General features: G+C 42.6%; 1 protein-coding gene across 2 annotated transcripts in view; it reads right to left on the bottom strand.

Moving 5' to 3' along the window:
- The window catches only part of hdac5 (histone deacetylase 5), a 42,652-nt gene extending 41,500 nt beyond the window's left edge, over nucleotides 1–1,152 (bottom strand). For both annotated transcript variants that reach the window (XM_012952844.3, XM_012952843.3), the window contains exon 1: nucleotides 22–1,152. The gene's annotated coding sequence lies outside the window, so the exon portion shown is untranslated. The remainder of the gene's footprint in view (nucleotides 1–21) is intronic.
- Nucleotides 1,153–15,002: the final 13,850 nt, after the last annotated feature.

Raw genomic sequence — 15,002 nt, forward strand, 5'->3', positions numbered from 1 at the left:
ATCAGGTACCTTGACTCTTACCTGCAGATTGCTTTCTCCTTTCAGCACAAAGACTGGGCAATGTCACCGGCTGTCTCGTCTTTGTCTCAGCAGAGAAACACCATTGGCCTCACACCGGACAGACCTCAAAGTTGTTGGAAGTCTTGTATTTTGGCAGCAATAAATGGACCTGCTCTGGATGTCTCTTAGATCCTCAGAGTAGCAATATTATGCATAGCACTGGGTAGATAAGGTATAAAAACTGAAGCTAAGTGACCTGAAAACACTGATATATATATTGCAAATAGCCTTGAGAGTTACTCTGCATTTGCCAGGAGGTCTCTTAATTCTCTGATCAGTCAGTAGAAGAGGGTCTTATAAATTCTGCCAGGGACGACAGGTCTCCCAGCTCTGTCACTGGAAGGTTGGGGGTGTTTGTGCCGATAGCTGGAGGTCTGCAGTTCTGCCAGAGGCAGGGGACCTCTCAATTGTGTGTCGGTCACGGATGCTGGCGATGTCTCTGTTCTCCAGTTGTCTCTAATGTTAGAGGTCCCTTGGTTCTGCCTCAGTGGCTGGGGCTCTCCTGCTCTTCATGTAATTGGATGGTGGCAGCCTCTCAGTGATGACATGGAACTCTCTCACTTTCTGTGTGTCTCCTGTCCCTAAGTGAAATAAGAATTGTCAGGATCCCATAGAGTCTCTCAGAGATTTCTTTCATCCCTTAGTGCTGGCAGGTCTCCTGTGTTTCTCAGCTGGAGGGATGTCTCTCGCTGAATGAATGCACCAGAGGGATGTCTCTGCAAGTGAATGAATAGGAGAGGATGTCTGCCTTTCTTCATGGGCTGGAGACTTTAAGTGGAGGTTCTGTCTCTTGCAATCGGTGGCTGTCACTGCTCAAATGCTTGCTACCTCCCTCACAGCATTCAAATGCCAGCCTGTCTCCCTAGGAGGCCCTCACATTCCCTCTTTCTGGCCATCCTGCCCCCCTTTCATGACTCCTTGTCCCTCTGGCAGTCTCTACTCCCGTGACTACCACCCGACTCGTCTCTTTCTCTCTCCTCCACAGCGTCCCTCCCTCCTTCCCTTGCTTTATGCCAATCTGACCCTCTCTCTCTCTCCCCTTTGCGCTCCTTCTCTCTCTCTCTCTCCTGCACAGTCTCTCCTTCACTAACAACAACATTCAATGACGTCACCGGCCGGTCACGTGACTTGCTCGCCTAAAAATAAACTTCTGTCAACGATTGGGCGGGGCCTGAAACCAAGAGGTGGAGTTTATGATGGCTAGCAGAAAAATAAATAAATAAATGAAAAAAAAATCCCTCTTTGTTAAAGGAAACAGCACCCGAAAGTGTATTTCTGTGTGATCTAATAGGACACGGTGCGATTGTACGCAGATAAATATGCTTCTACGTTGTTAAGGGGGATTATGTGAAGCTTATGTGAAGTACGGACCCTCCAAAAACATTCGTTTTGCCTCCATTAGTTGTGCAGTTATAAAGAAATTGTAATTGTCTCCTAGTTGGGGAACTATAATAAGCAGAAAACACAACCACACTCCTTTTTCACTAGGCTTCTGGGGGATTCTGGGAGTTGCAGTTTAGCAGACATAACCTTTTTCTCTTTCATTGTGCAATGGTGTGCTGCCACCCATGTAATTTCAAGATGAGTAAAAAAGAAGGCTAATCCAACTGATGTAAAAGAAAATTGGTTGGACCTGTGGACTTGCAGAAAGGTGGATTTCCAGTGGCGCACCAGCAAAATCAGGGCGATTACCATTATTGTCAGTGCAGATGTGTTTTCCAGCATGAATAGCAAAGTGCTACAGATGTATACATCAATAGGCACATTTCTAAACAGTCCCATCAGGCCTTCCCACCAGGAGCTTCACTGTAGTCAAATGTCGCATTTTGTAGCATATTGTAATAGTAAGGCCAGTGCCATTCAGGGCAGATTCTTGGACTAAGGATAACCATTGGTAACCTGCTACCTGCTATCCCACAGCCCCAGCCCTTCCCAGAGGCTATTATCCCACTGCTACTATAGGCACCATCTCTCCCTACTATACCTGCTATCCCACAGCCACAATCCCTTCCCAGAGGCTATTATCCCCCCACTGCTACTATAGGCACCATCTCTCCCTACTATACCTGCTATCCCACAGCCACAGTCCCTTCCCAGAGGCTATTATCCCCCCACTGCTACTATAGGCACCATCTCTCCCTACTATACCTGCTATCCCACAGCCACAGTCCCTTCCCAGAGGCTGTTATCCCCCCACTGCTACTATAGGCACCATCTCTCCCTACTATACCTGCTATCCCACAGCCACAGTCCCTTCCCAGAGGCTATTATCCCCCCACTGCTACTATAGGCACCATCTCTCCCTACTATACCTGCTATCCCACAGCCACAGTCCCTTCCCAGAGGCTGTTATCCCCCCACTGCTACTATAGGCACCATCTCTCCCTACTATACCTGCTATCCCACAGCCCCAGTCCCTTCCCAGAGGCTATTATCCCCTCACTGCTACTATAGGCACCATCTCTCCCTACTATACCTGCTATCCCACAGCCACAGTCCCTTCCCAGAGGCTATTATCCCCACAGCAACTATAGGCACCATCTCTCCCTACTATACCTGCTATCTCACAGCCAAAGTCCCTTCCCAGAGGCTATTATCCCTACTGTTACTATAGGCACCATCTCTCCCTACTATACTTGCTATCCCACAGCCACAGTTCCTTCCCAGAGGCTATTATCCCCACAGCAACTATAGGCACCATCTCTTTCTACTGTACCTGCTATTTCACATTCTGGATTTTACTAAAAAATAATGCTTTGCAGAATCCTAATAAGCATATGGCCCAGGGCAGTTTCCCTGCTAGTATACAGAGAGCTGGCATATCCCCAGTGTATAGCTTTCTAGGGCAGAATATATAATGTAGTACTATTTTTAGCTTTGGGAAATAAATTATCTTTCATCGAGTCTAAAAATATACAGTGTACACTATAGAGTTAGTTACACATTCTGAGTTGTATCTTCTGACAAGCAGTAGATGTTTGGTTAAAAATGGAGCAACCTGCTTTTGTTTGTAACATTCCTCAGGCTTAACTGACACTGATCTATGGGTGTGAGGACAAAAGGATACAAACAAACAGCATCCTGTATCTCGTGTTGTTATGGGTTACGGAACTCTTTGCAGGTATGTCGATGAATGCCATAACATGGTCTTTTGTATAAAAGCAGCTTTTCTTAAGCCTTACTACTCCACTGAGAGTCAAGGCTGTCTGTGCCACCTATATTATGTACGGTTACTCACATCCCTACAAATTCTATGTTTCCATTGTATTATTAATGTATAGAAATTACTGTGTTGACTTTTACTGTTCCTATTTAATATGCGTAATGCAGAGTGACATCACATATTTGTTCCAGAATTCTGCACTTCATTCAACCCCCCTCTCATTTTATTACCCCCCCCCCCTTCCTTTATCTCCTTAATAGCATCTTACTCCTTTTCACTCACACTTTCTATGCTGCCCCAAAGGGTTCTGGGTAAAAAGCTGGGTCCAAAAGCCGGTTTCCATGGCAATAATGCAAGTTTTTTTTATCACTTTCCTCAAACGCCCAGTCCTCCTGGAAAATGAGAGAATGTGCGAAATGAGGAAAGAGTTGCTTCCCAGGGAGATGTGGGAGAGGAATAAGATTCTTTCTGTTCTAATACAAAGGCAAGGACATGGAAAGAGTAATGTATGAATGTCTGTATGTATATCTTTATTTATATAGCACTACACAGCGCTGTACAGCAGATCTAATATTTATTCCAAATGTCATTATTTAGGGTCATTTATCAGTAATGCCTTGAAAAAAGCATGGGATCCATAATTTTATTTAATTGCTTTACCCCCTTGCATGTGAAAGTGTAAGTATTGCTTGCATTTCCCAAAAATGGGATGAAGCCTAACCAATCAACAATTACTTTCATTGCTATAGCTTTTGCTGTTCAGCCTAATAGCTGAATGAACAGGTCAGTGGCTAGACTGTAGCAAGCAATGGCAGTCAGCAGTAGGAAGGGCCAGCAAGGTATTCAGGGTCCCGGCGGGCCCCATGGCAAATGGTGAGTGCTGGCCTCCCATCGTGGCCGCAACTGTGTACATGGTGTGGGGGAAAGGGGATAGCTTTGGATTAGGTCCTCACGACTGGGGTGCCAAAGTCTGACACTGCACGTATTGTTCTGTATTAAAAGATTATAGATGTGATATAGATCACATAAGGAGTGGGCTATTTGTCTTCTTTACAAGGTCCTAAGTCCTAAAAACCATGACTTAAGCTGGCCATACGCGTTCAGATTTTAGTCTTCTTCTTAAATGCTATGATCTAAAACTAACATTTAGACTGAAAACTCCTAAAAATAACAAATCAGAGGATATTCTGAACATGAAAATAGTTGGCAGACACCAGTCATACGAAAGTGACTTCCATTGCGGGCCCCCAAGAATATTGTCTGATACACAATACATGTGCAGATTTTTTCTGTTAGCCAACTCAAATTTTCTAACTTGCCCGATTGACTAAACCACCGATCAGCATGGTACGTAAATTAGTGGGACATTAATTTGGAGCACACATGTGGTTCTTAAATCAACTAGGTTTTGTACGATCTTATCGGTATGGGTATGGCAATACATATCAGTACATGTATGGCAAGACACACATGGCGATTTGTAGCCGCGACTTTTTAAAAAGTTGAGGCAACAAATCTGCAGAGAGAAAATGGTGTTCGATTAGTCACAGAGACTTGTATAGAAACTTATGGCAGGTAAGTTGCCGCAATCCACTTTTTTAATAAGCTGCAGCTACTGATTGCCATGGTATGGAAGGGATCAGTTATGAAGAAAGGCTGGGCATGCTGGGATTGTTTACACTAGAGAAGGAGACAAGGGCATCCCTTGAGATAAGGGTAATGTGACACAGAGCTGACGCAGGGCAAGAATCAGCAGGTCTGCAGGCCTCTGTCCGTTGGTTTGTCTGCACTCACAGGCACTGTGGCAGCCTGGGTACAGACACATGGACCGGATTTCAGCATGCACATGAGTACGCATTTTCATGCCAAAATCCACTCCATGTGTCTGCACACAGACAGGTACACAGCCTGAGGGGAAAGGCAAAAACCAACCAGAAGAGGCCTGCAAATCAGCCCCATGCAGCACTATCCTAAGAACTGAGAACTTTTGTGATTGTACTGGCAGATACATTAGAACTTCAATAAAGAGTTGGATGGCTTTTGTCATGTAAGAAATACAAGAACCTGATCCATGGACCGGTCCAATTGCCATCTTGGAGTCAAGAAGGTCTTTTTCCCCTCTCTGGTGATCACCTGTAGCTGCAAGATACAGCCGGATCCCAATACCTTATATATTATGTTAAGGACCAGGTACAGGAGAGGGCTGCATTATATATTATATTTAAAGTAGAGATCATTTGTGCAGCCGAGGGAATCTCAGATATTCAGTCTCACACTTGTCTCTTAGACCTACCAGATGGGCTTTATCCACACAGCTACTATTCAGTGTCCTGATTTACCTAGCTCCTGTTTTAGGGTCCCACAAAGTGACCAGAGCAGTATGAAAACCATTGCTGCTCCAGAGCTAAGTAGGAGACAGGAGCTCGGAGATTGCGCAGCATTATGCGCTGCACACACTCAGTCCAGCCGCATTATATATTCCACTCATGTCCCAAGCAGAGGTCCTAAGGCTCTGTTGCTCAGTGACTCATTGCAGTCTGACTCACCGCTCGGAGACTGTCTCTCTGACATGGTCACCCACTGACATCTTCGGAAAGCGTCTCCTGCAGGCTCTAAGCTTCTACACCAGGAAACTGGCAACTATGATACACTGAAAAGGCATTGATATGTTCATTCAAACACTGTCAGAAGCAAACCTGCTCTCACATTGTCACCAGACACACCTGCAGTCATAGTCACAAGAAACAAAAGGGTAGCCAGTCATCTCTTTAAAACCATGCACACAGAATAACTGCAAGTTAAATGGTTAATTAGCAATTAACATACATATTTGCTATTAAATTGCTATTTTATTCAGTGTGTGTGGATTTAATATGTATCAGAGGAACTCCTGCAGTCATACACTGATAAAAGAGTCATTTACATTCATGCTGTGCCACTAGTGGCTCTTGTGAGTACACACACACCTACAACTCATGAGCAGGGACGCTATAAAGAACCATGGGCTCCTCCCCCCAAGAAACCCATAATTATTATCCTAATTCTCACCTAGGCTTTTGCCAAAAAGTCAAATACCCATACATGCATGGCCATGCCTACAACCTACCCCAGGATGCCCCATTATGACATCTGCTCAAACTCCACCCACTCACCTGAAAGCTCTAAATCCTTTGTGACCCACTTATCACATTTTGGGTATAATGGGATCTCTTGGGATCATATAATAATCTCTGTTACAGGGTAACCCATTTGAAATAAAAAAATAACAAAAGTGGTATAAAGGTGATACCTTTATTGGCTAACTAAGATAACCATAGCAAGCTTTCAGAACTTTTTTATTCCTTATTCAAGCTGATAACAATGAAGCTGTGGTTCTCTCTGATATTTATACAACTTTCAGCTCATGGATCAAATAACCAGAAAAAATATTTATCTGTGTGGAAGGTGTTAACAAAGTCATAAAAACTGGGGGGGGGGGGGGGGGGGCTTAATATAAATTAGGGTAAGTTACTGAAGTGTGAAGTAAAAGGAATTCCTTGTGAGTAACCCGTCCAGTGTCTCTACAGATGTCTGATACCTATATTGGCTAACAATAAAAATACATTGCAAGCTTTCGGAGCTCTAAGGCCCCTTCATCAGGCAAAATACAAATGAGAACTGGAATGGCACAACATTTATACTGTTAGATCAGAAGCAATAGTGTTCACAAGCAATAAATTAGGAAGATACAGATAGATAGAGACAACTTGTGAAGATATTAAAAGTAATTAAGGTTTATTAGGATGGGTTGTAAACAGTCCAGGGGTCTGGATTCAGTCAGGTCAGATAGTGTGACATGAAACCTGACCCCAAATTAAGGCCCTGTCTTAATGTGTTGAATAACTCCATACATTTGAATTCATAGATCTTCCTTTCTCATTCAGTTCCAAAGTTCCCTTTTAGAATTAACACCTTCATATCCTGAAGCCTGTGGTCCTGATTGCAGAAGTGTTGTCCCACTGGTGTATCACATGCTTTCGTCTTGATATTATGTCTGTGATGGTTCATCCTTGTGCGTAGTTTTTGCCCTGTTTCTCCAATGTACGTTCCTCCTGTAGGGCACTTAGTACATATGATCATGTACACCACATTGGAGGAATCACATCAATAGCAGTCCTGATTGGTGTAGACTTTTTTTTATATTCGGTATTGCAATTTGATCTTTGCACAGGATTTATTTGCAAGTATCACATCTTTTGCTGTTGCAGGGAAATGTACCTGCTCTAGTTGTTTGGGGAAGAGCACTTCTAACAATCATTTTCCTCAGACTGGGAGGTTGTCTATAGGACAGAAGGGGTAGTTCAGGGAATATCTCCTTTAGTCTGGTATCTGTATGGAGCATGGGCTGCCGCTCGATGGCTATTTTTCTTATAATGTTCAGCAGTGGGTTGTAGGTAGTTACATAGTTACATAGGGTTGAAAAAAGGCCAGAGTCCATCAAGTTCAACCCATCCAAGTAAACCCAGCACACACAACCCACACCTACCAATCTATACACTCACATACATAAACTATACATACAACCACTAGTACTAACTGTAGATTTTAGTATCACAATAGTCTTGGATATTCTGATTGTTCAAGAACTCATCCAGGCCCCTGTTAAAGGCATTAACAGAATCTGCCATTACCACATCTCTAGGAAGGGCATTCCCCAACCTCACTGCCCTCACCGTGAAAAACGACCTACGCTGCTTCAACTGGAAGCTCCGTTCCTCTAATCTAAAGGGGGGGCCTCTGGTGCGCTGATCGTTTTTATGGGAAAAAAGAACATCCCCCATCTGCCTATAATCCCCTCTAATGTACTTGTACAGAGTAATCATGTCCCCTCGCAAGCGCCTCTTTTCCAGAAAAAACAACCCCAACCTCGACAGTCTAACCTCATAGCTTAAATCTTCCATCCCCTTTACCAGTTTAGTTGCAGTCTCTGCATTCTCCAGCTCATTAATATCCTTAAGGACTGGAGCCCAAAACTGCACTGCATACTCAAGGTGAGGCCTTACCAGGGACCTATAAAGAGGCAAAAATATGTTTTCATCTCTTGAGTCAATGCCCTTTTTTATACAAGACAGCACTTTATTTGCTTTAGTAGTCACAGAATGACACTGCCTGGAATTAGACAACTTGTTATCTACAAAAACCCCTAGATCCTTCTCCATTAAGGATACCCCCAACACACTACCATTCAGTAGATAGTTCGCATTTATATTATTTCTACCAAAATGCATAACTTGCACTTGTCAACACTGAACCTCATTTTCCAGTTTGCTGCCCAGTTTTCCAATTTTATCAAATCGCTCTGCAAAGCGGCAGCATCCTGCATGGAACTTTTAGTTTTGCACAATTTTGTGTCATCAGCAAAAATAGAAACAGTACTCTCTATGCCCACCTCCAGGTCATTAATAAACAAGTTAAAAAGCAAAGGACCAAGGACTGACCCCTGCGGTACTCCACTAACAACACTGGTCCAATTAGAAAATGTTCAATTTTCCACCACTCTTTGTAATCTATCCTTCAGCCAGTTCTCTATCCAATTACAAATATTATGTTCTAGGCCAATATTCCTCAATTTGATCATTAACCTTTTGTGAGGTACTGTATCAAACACTTTAGCAAAGTCCAAGTAGATGACATCAACTGCCATTCCAGCATCGAGGTTCCTGCTCACCTCCTCATAAAAGGCAACTAAATTAGTCTGGCATAAAACCATGCTGGCACAAACTTATAGTATTGTGATTTGCAATGTATTCAAGTACCCTATCCCTTATTATGTCAGACTAACAAGCCTTTAGTTTTCAGGCTGAGAATGGGATCCCTTTTCAAATAACGGTACCACATTATTTATTAGCCAGTCTCTCTGCACCATGCCAGACCTCAACGAGTCCTGAAAAATTATGTGAAGAGGCTTGGCAATCACAGTGCTAAGCGCATTTAATACCCTGGGATGAATCCCATTCGGTCTTGGACCTTTGTTTACCTTTACATGTTCAAGTCTCTTTTGAATTTCCTCCTGAGTGACCCATGCGTCAGTAGCTAAATTACTAGAACTGGGCATATTAAAAGGGAAGCCTTCATTAGCTGGCTCCTCAGATGTATAGACAGATGAAAAATAAGAGTTCAAAATTTCTGCTTTTTCCCCGTTCTCATCAACCAACTTACCCCCCCGTGATAATAAAATTCCCACCTCCCACTTTTTGGTTCAGGGGCCACATTGGCTTACCGACGGGGCCTCTCAGCTCCCCCCAGCATACCACCCAGCATTCTCCAGCTCCACTCTCCAGCATCCTGCAGCTCCCAACCCCAGCATCCTTCAGCTCCACCCCCAGCATCTTCCACCTCCACCCCCAGCATCCTCCAGTTCCCACCCAGCATCATACAGCTCCACCCCCAGCATCCTCCAGCTCCCCTCCCAGCATCCTCCAGCTCCACCCCCAGCATCCTCCAGCTCCATTCCCCAACATCCTTCCCTGCATCCTCCATCTCGCGCCCCCAACAGCTACGTGCGGCTCGCTCCATCCTCCGGCTGATTCTGACCCCAGCTCCCCACTGAATCCTTTTATATGGTTGCGCCCCGTGTGTGCTGATGTCACGCGCACACACGGGGCGCAACCAATCAGGGGCCATAATTCTTTTAAGGGGGCACGACTCGGTGGCCCGAATTGAAAAGGCCAGCGGGCCGGATGTGGCCCACGGGTCGTAGTTTGCCCACCCCAGCTCTAATGTGTTTTGGATCTGTATTTTGTCTGCATTACAGATGTGTGGGCAGGTTTTGCATTGTTTTTTGCCACAGGGATAAGTTCCATTTTTGTTGGGTTGTATTAAGGCACTTCTTGTTGTTAGTCTTTTAAGGTTTGGGGGCTGCCTGAATGCCAGAAGTGGTGGGTCTGGGAATATGTTTTGGAGCCTCTCATCCTTATGAAGTGTACACTGTAGATCCTTGGCTATTTTTTATCTGAGGTTCTTTAGTTGGGGATTGTATATGATCACTAGAGGGATTTGATTTATTTCTGTTTTTTGTTTGTATTGTAGAAATTGACTTCTGCGAATCCTGGTGGCTGTATGGATGTATTGATTCACAATCTTTGGGTTGTAGCCCCTTTTAATGAAGTCTGCTTTGACTGTTTTGAGGTGGTGGTCCCTTTCAGTAGCGTCAGAACATATCTGGTTATATCGTGGAGCCTGGCTGTAGATGATGGAGTGTTTAGTGTGGTCAGGGTGAAAGCTATCATACATTAGATATGATGGTTTATCCATTGGTTTTCGATATATGGTGGTTTGTAAACTATTTGCGCTGATATGAATGGTTGTATCTAGAAAGTGAATGTGAGTAGAGGAGTAGTTCAGTTTTAAATTGATAGTTAGGTGAAAGTCATGAAATTGTTTGTGAAACTGAATGAGTTCTTGTTCAGTCCCTGTCCAGATTATGAATATGTCATCTATGTAACGGAGGTACGTCAGAGGCTTGGTGATACAGGTGGAGAGAAAGTATTGGATACCACTTTTGTTATTTTTTAATTTCAAAAGGGTTACCCTGTAACATTTTGACTGGCTAGCATGGTACATCACCTTTTCCTGCATCTACAATAATCTCTCTAATGCTTTAATTACCAGTAGGTCCTTCCAGCAGACACAAGGCCACCCATTCCAATTACAAGAAAGGAAGTTCCATCTGAATCGTAAAGTGATTTTTACTGTGAGAGCTGTGAAGTTGTGGAATTCTCTCCCTGAACGAGTCGTGCTGGCTAATACATTAAATAGCTTCAAAAAGGGGTTGGATGGCTTTTCAGCAAGTGAAGGTAATACAGGGTTATGGGAGATAGCTCTTCGTACAAGGTAATCCAGGGACAGGTCCAATTGCCATCTTGGAATTTTTTTCCCCTCAACAGCAAATTAAAGAGGATTTAGAAGGGTTTTTTTGCCTTCCTCTGGATCAACTAGCAGTTAGGCATTAAGGTTGAACTTGATGGCTATATGTCTTTTTCAACCTAACTTACTATGTCACCATGTCCCACAGTGCCTCTGCCCTGGTCATATGACACTTGCTGTCACACCCTAATGAGAAGTACTTGTATTCACAGCCAAAAAAGACACTGGTACAGTCCCCAAAAACACCTGAGTCCACACACAGTCCCCAGAAACACCTGAACCCACACACATTCCCCAGAAACACCTGAACCCACACACAGGCCACCATCAGGTGGGGAGAGGGGGTTCTGTTGTGCCGGGCCCGGTGAAACTCTGTTTCAGAAGGGCCTCCCCGCGTCGTGAAAGTTACATATAAGGTTATGTGAAAACTTACGCAATTTATGTAACTTCCACAAAAGTTGCCTACAAACTTAAAGAACTGACGTAACTTGCCTAGAAACTTTTGTTCTGAAGAAGAAGACAATCTATGAAGCATGACAGGGGCAGGTAGAGGCAAACCCACTCACCACCAATGAATTAAAAAAATAAAGAAAATTCCACTGCCCCCAATGAACTGACTGACTTATTAGTACATTTATTATTTTTTTTATTTATTATCATTTTAACTATATATATGAACTGCTTATTATAGTGAAACATTACCTGATTATTTTGGGAGTAATTTACTAAATTTTGTTATTGTCTCCTACATGAAGTATCACCCGGGAAATTACTGGTTATTGGGCCCCACATCAATATAATTGGGCCCCTACACTTACGCAATTTATGTAACTTTTTCAAAAACTTTCAAAGAAAGTAATACGTAACTTATGTATTAACTCCTCTAACCCCCCAATAAAGAGACTGACTTATTAGCGCATTAATTATTTTTACTTTGTGTATGAACTACTACTACTATTGCGCTCCTAAACTTTACAGTTTACATAACTTGTGCAAAAACTTATGTAACTTTTACATCAAGCAATGACAGTGCAGAGCAAGGGCAGGAAGGAGTGTAGAGTTTAAACTTATTACAAATTCCATTAATCATAAATGAACTGACCAATAATTGGCACAATAATTAATGAAACTCTTTCTATGAACTTCTTATTATAGAGTAACATCAGATGTTTATATTGCACACACAATAATTTTGTCTCTGTACGCTTGTGTTCATGGGGGGGGGGCCATATAAATAACTTGTATGGGGAACTAAAGTTTCTGATGGTGGCCCTCCCCACAAACAGTCCCCAGAGTCACCTGAACCCCCACACAGTCACCAGAAACACCTGAACCCACATACAGTCTCCAGAGACACCTGCATTAATACACAGTCCCGAAAACTGTCTGAAGTGCAGGTGCACTTTTGCACCTTAACACAATTTTCAAACCATTTTCATGTGGGCTCACAGCTGCACACCTGTGCATTTTTCCATTGAAGAGAGGCTTCAGATGGGGTTTTTTTGCCTTCCTCTGGATCAACTAGCAGTTAGGCAGGTTATATATAGGTATTATGGTTGAACTTGATGGATCTATGGGAGGTGGTCATGGGCTTTTTTGGCCAGTGGAAAATTGTAGGTGGAATATCTGCTAAGTATGACCTTAGTTATTAGACAGTATCGTCATCTCTTCCCTAGGAGGATTGTTGTGTGGTCAGCAAGGCACAACTTGCGCTATTTCATATGGTGTATGTCACTCTGCCCATTCAATGAGCCTTTGTTGTCCTTTTTGCCTTCACTCAAGCACGTGGCCAGTACTGAGAATTTGCATTGCACTGGGCAAGGAATGGAGGAAAATATAGGACAATGGCAACTGAAATGTTCCCTTGTCTATTTTTCTGATATGTGACTGTTGAGTACTGATATTTCAACAAGTAATTCAGTTTAAAAAAAATATGTTAAAAACACCAGTTGTTTTTTTAAAGCAAAATATTAATTTTTGACTGATTTTCTTTTTCATTGTAAAAAATAATAATAAATAACCTTGTTAACTAAGCTATCATATACCCATGTTGGTGGCAAAATAATCCTATTAGTTTTTATTTTCACTGTTTTCTAGTAGCCTAATGGTGGCCATACATTATCAGATTTTAGTCTTCTTCCGATGGACGTTCATATATTGGTCGTACATTTAAATGCAAAGATCTAAAACTAACATTCAGGCTAGGATATATATAATGGTAGGATAAAGCCCTAAAAATAACAAATCGGAGGATGTTCTGTACATTAAATAGTTGGCAGACACCAATCATACAAAAGTGACTTCCATTGTAGGTCACCCAAGGATATCTTCTGATACACAATACATGCGCAGATTTTTTCGTTAGACAACCAACATTTTCTAACCTGGCCGATCGATTAAATGGCCGTGATCCATGATATGATCATTTGAAGCCCACACTTGGTCCAAAAATCATACTAAACTAGGTTTTGTAAGGTTTGAAGTGACTGGAAGATCCCTTATCCATAAACCATCCTGTATAACTGCAGTAACATAAAACACCACTAGGGGTCTGTAAATCACAAACTAGTAACCGCTGATTTTTACTTCATAGGCATTTGTAAAATATACAAATGGCCACACACTTACAATATCTGGTGATACCTAGTGGCACACAGAGTATGGAGGCAAAGAAATAACAGGTACAATGATTCTCTCAGAAGACTAGATTTTTGCTTGCTACTGCAAATTCAGTGCAATCATTTGTGGCCAGATGCTGCCATCACATAACTGCTGTTGGCTAAATAAGTGCCAGTGGGTACATTTTATGGCCAGAACAAGGTCTTCAGTATAGTCCAGTAATTAAAACAAGCTGTAGGCTGAGATACCGTACAGTCAGGGGTATATTAGTAAATTGACCATCAATTGGAGGCTCATTCTGAGTGAGTAGAATAGGGGCACCCCCTTACTCCCTCAACTCTGCATCTGAATTTCACTACAAGTGGTCATGAAGAAAATTAAATTTCTGTTATATACAGGTTTTCTGCACTGCCCCTGAAGCTACCCCTATAGTTATACCCCTGTTAAACACCCCAAAAATTGGATACAGTGTTACCTACACAGGTGTATGTTTCTAGTAACACTGGCATGGTATCAATATTCAAGACAGCTGGCAACCTTAGGGGGCACATTTACTAATACTCGAATCCGAATCCCGAATGGGAAAAAATCAGATTGGAAACGAAAATTCAGCGTTTTATCGTCACAATTTTTTCGTATTTTGCACAACTTTTTCGTCGCATCATGACTTTATCGTATTTTGCGTGATTTTTTTGTCGCTGTCGTGATTATTTCATATTAATCAATTGTAAGCGGCAGAGAAACCAATCCGAATTCTTTGCGACGGCGATGAAAAAGTCGCGGAAACAATACGATAAAGTCGTAACGGCGACGAAAAAGTTGCGCAAAATACGGAAAAATCGCAAAATACCGTTCATTATGAAAAAAACGCATTCGGACGCTTTCGGACGTTCGTGGATTAGTAAATGTGCCCCTAGGTGTGTGCCATCACTGTAAATGGCATGAAAATGCATTCGTATTTTGCGCAACTTTTTTCGTCGCCGTCATGGACTTTATCGTATTTTGCGTGATTTTTTCATTGCCATTGCGATTATTTCGTATTGAGCAATTGTAAACGGCGGAGAAACCAATCCGAATTTTTCGCAACGGCGACGAAAAAATCGCGCAAAATACAATAAAGTCGTAACGGCGACGAAAAAGTTGCGCAAAATATGAAAAAATCGCAAAAAGTACCGTTCATTGCGAAAAAAATGCATTTGGACGCTTTCGGACGTTCGTGGATTAGTAAATGTGCCCCTAGGTGTGTGCCATCACT

Source organism: Xenopus tropicalis, chromosome 10, assembly GCF_000004195.4.
Source record: "Xenopus tropicalis strain Nigerian chromosome 10, UCB_Xtro_10.0, whole genome shotgun sequence".
Lineage (NCBI taxonomy): Eukaryota > Metazoa > Chordata > Amphibia > Anura > Pipidae > Xenopus > Xenopus tropicalis.